A 6229-nucleotide genomic window follows, 5' to 3' on the forward strand; every position below is an offset into this window, starting at 1 on the left:
CCTTCACCACTCCCAGCTATCAACGGCTTGGGTTAGCTGCGAACCGGAACACGGAACTAATGTTTTTTTAACCACAAGATGGGAGAAAAAGCTTCCTTTCCACACACATAGTTTTGTAGAGCTTCGCTCTAATTAGCTCTCTTCTTCCTTCTCCAGGACACAGGTCAAAAACTCCATAAACCAAACATCAAAGTAACATTAAGTGGTACACGATATGCCAGAAAACTAGAAATTCAACAGCAAGAATTCTGTCACACGACTCCGAGCACAATCTAGTCCTCAAGCAGCTTCTGCTGTTCGCGCTAAGTGTCCCATGGTTACAGACACTTGACCAGCGGCAACTCCAAAGCGTATATTCCTCGTCGTTCACGCGAACTGCAATGTTGTGAACAGAACGTGTCAACGGATGTACATTTGCCAATGGAAATGCAGGTCTTCCATTTATATCGTGGCTGTACAGGTCAGACTTGTACCTCAAAGAAGGCAGTTGGAGATAAGTTATTAGATTTTAGAGAGCCGAGGGTCAGAACACGGCAATGGCTGAAAAATAAAAAGGGGAAGTTTCTGATACAGGATAATACGTTTGCACCAGGACGGAGTATTTGAAATGGTGAACGAACTAGAAACTTCTTGATGTACAAGTTGCAGTATGGAGAAAAATATATATACATTCCATTTATGTCAATAATTCCCATGCCAATACCACTATAAAACCCACATTTCCCTGCAGTGTCAAATGATTAGCTAAGTGCTTTAGTTTCCTGCACAATTTATACCTCACTTCAGGCACGCTTCCTTCCATCTGCACGACTGAGCAATGGGTACAACCCCTGCTCTCTCTACCCACTGTGCTGGGGTTTGACTCTTACATAGCAGCGCTGACAACATTAACCCAACAGACAGATGTTTTCTTCCACGCATAGCTCTGCCAGCAGAACAAATACCACTCTCCAGCCCAACGGCTCCAACAGATATGCAGAGGTCAGCCTCTTCGGTTCCTACTTTTTCTCTTAACAAAATGTACTTCCAATTCATAAAGATGGTCTTGCAATGGAAGCGTCCGGAAGCAAGCAGCATTCGTAATGCACTATGAGACCTTAAACAAAGTTGACGTGAAACAGCTAGTACAAGGTATTTACACCTAATTCTCAGTCTACTCAAGCTACCGAAGACTACAAGACTAGCCTTTGTCTTTAGAAGACTGAAGCCTGTTTTTCTCAAGTGCAAATACAAAATTGCTTTACAGTACCGAGACATTTCTTCATACATACCTAGCTGAAGCACGCTGCCCGAGCAAGAAAGCGGGTCAGAATCCAACTGTAGAAAATAGGAACAGCAGCACCAGTCGCAAACTCCAATTCCCAGTGGAATAGCCACTAGCACGTCACCACCTCACTCTCCACTTAAGTAGGCAGCGAAATGAATTAAAAAGGAACAATTAAGATCAGTAAACGAAAGGTGTCTTTGTCTCGGGCATGCTGCAAATCCACTCGGTAGCACTTTCCCAAAATCTCAGCAACAAAAGCAATGCTGCCATCCGCATCAAAAGATATCAGCGCACCTTCAGGCAAGCCACCTTTTGGGGCTTCATGCTTGAGGAACACATTTTGTAGGGAAACTGTCAAAAGTGAAACACATGAGCCAATTCAATGTTTTAAATCACACCAAGGTTCTTTTCTCACTCGCTTCACATACAAAAAAGCCTTCCAGAACCGTTAGGCATATGCAACACAGGCAACAAGCTGCCAACTCGCCATCACTGCGATTAGAAACTCATACCCTCTGACTCAAGTGTGTATGTATACACATACATAGTATTTACCACACGCAAACATCACGTGTGCAGTTATAGCAGTCATAACACAGGTGTCAGATCATACCTGATTATTACAGCTTGTTACGCAAAAGTTAACAGAGAATGTTCCAAGCCTTCAATCCTATGACAGGCATCGATGCTGCTTAGCTAAATAGCCATTCCATTGGCTACGTCCACAATTTTCTCTGGAGGATGAGAAACACAGAAGGCTTCAATCAAATTTCTCCCCGTCTCACTCCAGTAGCCACCCATTCCAAAAGCATTTCAAGCTTTCAGAGAGCGCTTACAACATTAGCCCATTGTTTTAGAGTACACAGCACAAACAGCACCGAAGTTATTAATTAGCATCAATTTGGGGAAAACGCAGCGATGCGCACACAAGCTGCCTCTGGGATTAGATTTGAACTCATTTTAGGTGAGGAGACAATGATCTAAAAGCTTAGTTTTAGACAAGTTAACTCTCCTTACTGAGAAGACCCTGGATGGGAATAACATCAGCCCAAAGTACGGCACAGTAAGCACAAAGAAATCACACTAACTTTTGGCAATCACAAATGAGTACGGAAGGGGCGACTCAAATTTGCTCCTGTAAGACCCTTGCAATTTGTAGCGGTTTTGTTTTCAAACCAGCATCTACATACATGACAGTATCAGAAAGAGCGAATAGCTGTTACAGGCAGAACTGCACCAGCAATAAAATTTAACCAACAAAAGGGTTAATTAGGGATACAAATTTTCGCAGACTGTTAATAATGGGAAGAACACATAGTACGGGCCCATAAGTAATTCTCAGGTATCTTTGATCTCCAGCCCCAAGCGATCGCCGGTGCCTACCATAGCCCGGCCTCTGGGACACTCTCAGAACCAGACATCTGGCTACTTTGTTGTTTTAGACTAATCTCATCCCTGGGGAGCTCAAGAAACGACACCAGGCAAGGAGGGTCCTGGCAAGGGAAAAGACATTACAGTATCAGCAGATTTCTAAGCAGATCCGAGTATCAGAACAGTCCTCAAATTTCTACAGGGAACCTCTCTCCTCTGCGCTCTCCAGCTCAGCTCTCGTGCAACACACATGATCCCTTTTTAAGGAACTGCTAATCTCTTTAAGGAAGGTAATGAATGATAATCCTGGAGAGAATACGCCACAAAGGCAAACCTAAGTACTAAACCGCAAGGAAAGGGGGGATTTAATAAAGATTTTATTGACAGGTCAACACACCGCATAATCAAATCACATTTCCAAAGCCCCACAAAAATAACTCCAGCGCCCAAACACCCTTCGTGACAAATTCACCATCAAAGATTCGAGCTGCCAGTAACGTTATCATTCAAGTACGACCCTGCAATAACAGCAGCAGTCTCCACGCCTGACTGGCTGTTCCGGGCTCAGGAAAAGTATGGCTCTCGGAGAGCAAAGCCCGCAGGACTAACGTCACCTGCTGACATGAAGGAATAAAGGTTTCACTTTAAGTCTAGAGACACTATTCCTATCATCAGAGACTAACGGGGATCCTTCTGTCAGGTCTCATTCTCCACAAAACACAGGTGCCATTAGACGTGACACTCAGAGCAGCTGGACAAGAACTGCCGTAGGCACCATGCCGAGCCCTCCACACTAACGCCCTGGGAACACCCAGGGCACGCTGACGGCTCGCGTCTGGCAAGAGAAGGAACCAAGGCGCTTAGAGCCAGCTGAAAGAATACCCTCCCACACCTTCTCCTAAGGCAGAAACGCTACGAACATCACTCCCGCTACATACTTCCAAAAGGTGCCATTTTTTCAACACAGGGGTGGCGCATCATGGTAATAAGCAAGAGATGACTTCCTCGTCAGCATCTCCCGCTTCAGAAGCACCACTCTTACCTTTTCTTTCATTCTATTGGCAAGCACAAGTTTAAAGGAAGGGATGCCAGACGCAGACCGTAATCTCCTCCTAAGAACAGGTCTGTGTGAAATAACTTTGCCTCGTTTCAGGGTTTTTTCAAAGCATTCAGAACTGAGCTTTGCAGAAAACTCCAAATAATCTGTCGTACTGCATCAGCTTTCAAAGCAGAGAAACTGTTGTCCAAGCCTCAACTGAGTGCTACGTACAGAAGTAGCTTTAAAAACGTGTGCTAAGCTTGACTAGGGCTGACGTTCTAATAGAGCAGCCTCCCTTTCCTTTCTTCTCATGTTCTCAGAACGCAGACACCCACTTCCCTTCAGCCCCAACATCCCCCTCCACAGGAAAACAATACTAAAAAGTCACCGTAATACAATTTCGGTTTCTTAATGCACTCCAACATTTGGATCAGAGATAAAACCTGAGCTTCACTAGCTGTAGTTACACGGCGTCAACAGCTAGAAACCAAACCGAAAAAGCCACCAAACACCTGAACAGGGATATCTACTTCCGTATTTCATTTTTTTTTCTGAAATACTGCCAAAGCAAATCCCTTATCGCTTCCTGTCATCCAACAACCATGCCATTGAAGCGAACCCAGGTTAGCCCAAGCAATTACATTTTCAGAAAGGAGCAGCCGCAAGACACCTGCTTTGCATTCCCCATACGTGTAAGACTTGCTCAAGAAAGGCATCTCCTTAGAACTCGGCTCAGTCAGCCTGCCCCAGTGTAATCGATAACTTCCACCACTCCTGTAGCTCACAGGTAGCTGCGCAGCTCTACACAATGGACGCAAGGTAGAAATCGTCATAAAACAACCCCTGCTACCACACTCATGATTTATCCTGCATTCAGTAGTACATTACCTACTGCTGAAAAATTGGGAGTATAGTATAATGAGAAAAGCCTCGAGGTAAGAACTGGTTAAACTTACACGTTTAAAATGTAGCACGAGACCATGTCAACAGGAAAATCAAGAAGTAAACGCTACGTGGAAAGTTAGCACTTCATCCTTTGTAATTGTTGACCCACCTGCTGCATTCATGTGCCACAAAGCCCTTAAAGATGTGCCCCACACGCTTACCTTCACCAACACCTTTTATCAAACAACAATCTGCACATGCATACCATCTGCTTCACAGAGCAGATAGACAGTCAGTAACACAAAAGAGCCCCTTGCTAATCCTATATATTGAACACAGAACAATACAGAGAACGGAGGTACAGCTTCTCAAAATTATGTCTCAGTGTCTAAAAACAAGCACATTTTTACAGGATCATCTTAAGTACTACAGCTAGAACTCCACATGCCTTTTTCTGGCTTGCTTTTGAAGCTACGCACCAACAGCACAACGCTAACAGCAAATTACAAACCGCCTCAGACAGTCAACACTCTCAGCTTTTATTTACGCTTCACAGGTAACCAAACACCGGGAACTAATGCTGCCTCCCACTATCTATTAGGGAAGCACAGTCAACCACTAGTAAATAGAACTCCCCAGAGCTTTTCCCAAAAAAGTCAGCATTTGGAACAAATGAACACCGTGGGATGATGGAAATGCCAAGTCATCCATACAACAGCAAATCAAACAAAAAAGACGACTCCAGAAAGAAAGAAAAAAAAAGCTTGAACCAAAACCCATTTCCACACTTTTTCTAAGACAGAACTGGTGAGAAATATCTTCCTCCTCTCAAATGTTGCAGCCAAACAGAGAGAGGAGAAAGCAATCTGAACATTAACAAGACCTTGAAAACATTACCAACTGCAACAGACCAGCCAGTTTGCGTAAAAACAGAGAACAAACAGTATTTTAATGAGCTTACCACTCTAGAACCTATTACACTACAAAACCAAATACCAATTTCCAAACAGGCGTCCTGCTTTCAACATACACATGAAAGAACACACATTTTACTGCAACAACCTGTCAGACTATCTTAATTAGAACTTTTTACCTTCTTTGCTCTACAGTTCACTTCTCATCATGCAGATGCTGCATCACGTTTCTTGACTTAAGCGTTTTTTTCCAGTATCCCCTATAAACAGATAGGAGTAACTTCACATCCAAAAAACACAAATCTCAGTGGGGACTTCAACCACCACAACGCCCATTGAAGGGATAACACAGCAAGATACTAGCACTCGTTGAGAATACTGGAACAAGCTGACACTTTCTTCCTTAACTGCGTACAAGAAGAGACCACGTAAAAAGGTAAAAAAAGTACTATACAGGACCTCACCTTCACCAATCAGAAGAAGCAGGTGAGTAGCAAAACACTCAAAGACAGCCTTACCTACAGAGACCACAAACAGGCAAAGTTGAAGATCCTAAAAATCTCATAGAGCATGCCAAGCAAGCTTGGTACACTGGACTTCAAGAAAACACATCACCAACTACTGTGGAAAGCCCAAGAGAACCTAGAAAAAGATAATTATGGACCATCTTCTCCAAGTCCAGAAGCAGTACACACTAAAGAAAAAGGAAACAACAGAAACAACAGAAACAACAGAAACAACAGAAACAACAGA

At 43.6% G+C, this 6229-nt stretch overlaps 1 protein-coding gene across 3 annotated transcripts in view; it reads right to left on the minus strand.

The window, feature by feature from the left end:
• The window catches only part of SLC10A7 (solute carrier family 10 member 7), a 148083-nt gene that overhangs the window by 110011 nt on the left and 31843 nt on the right, over positions 1 to 6229 (minus strand). The gene's annotated exons all lie outside the window — the stretch shown is intronic.

This window comes from Lagopus leucura, unplaced genomic scaffold (assembly GCF_019238085.1).
Source record: "Lagopus leucura isolate 7727_CA_CO unplaced genomic scaffold, USGS_WTPT01 Super-Scaffold_100004, whole genome shotgun sequence".
NCBI lineage: Eukaryota > Metazoa > Chordata > Aves > Galliformes > Phasianidae > Lagopus > Lagopus leucura.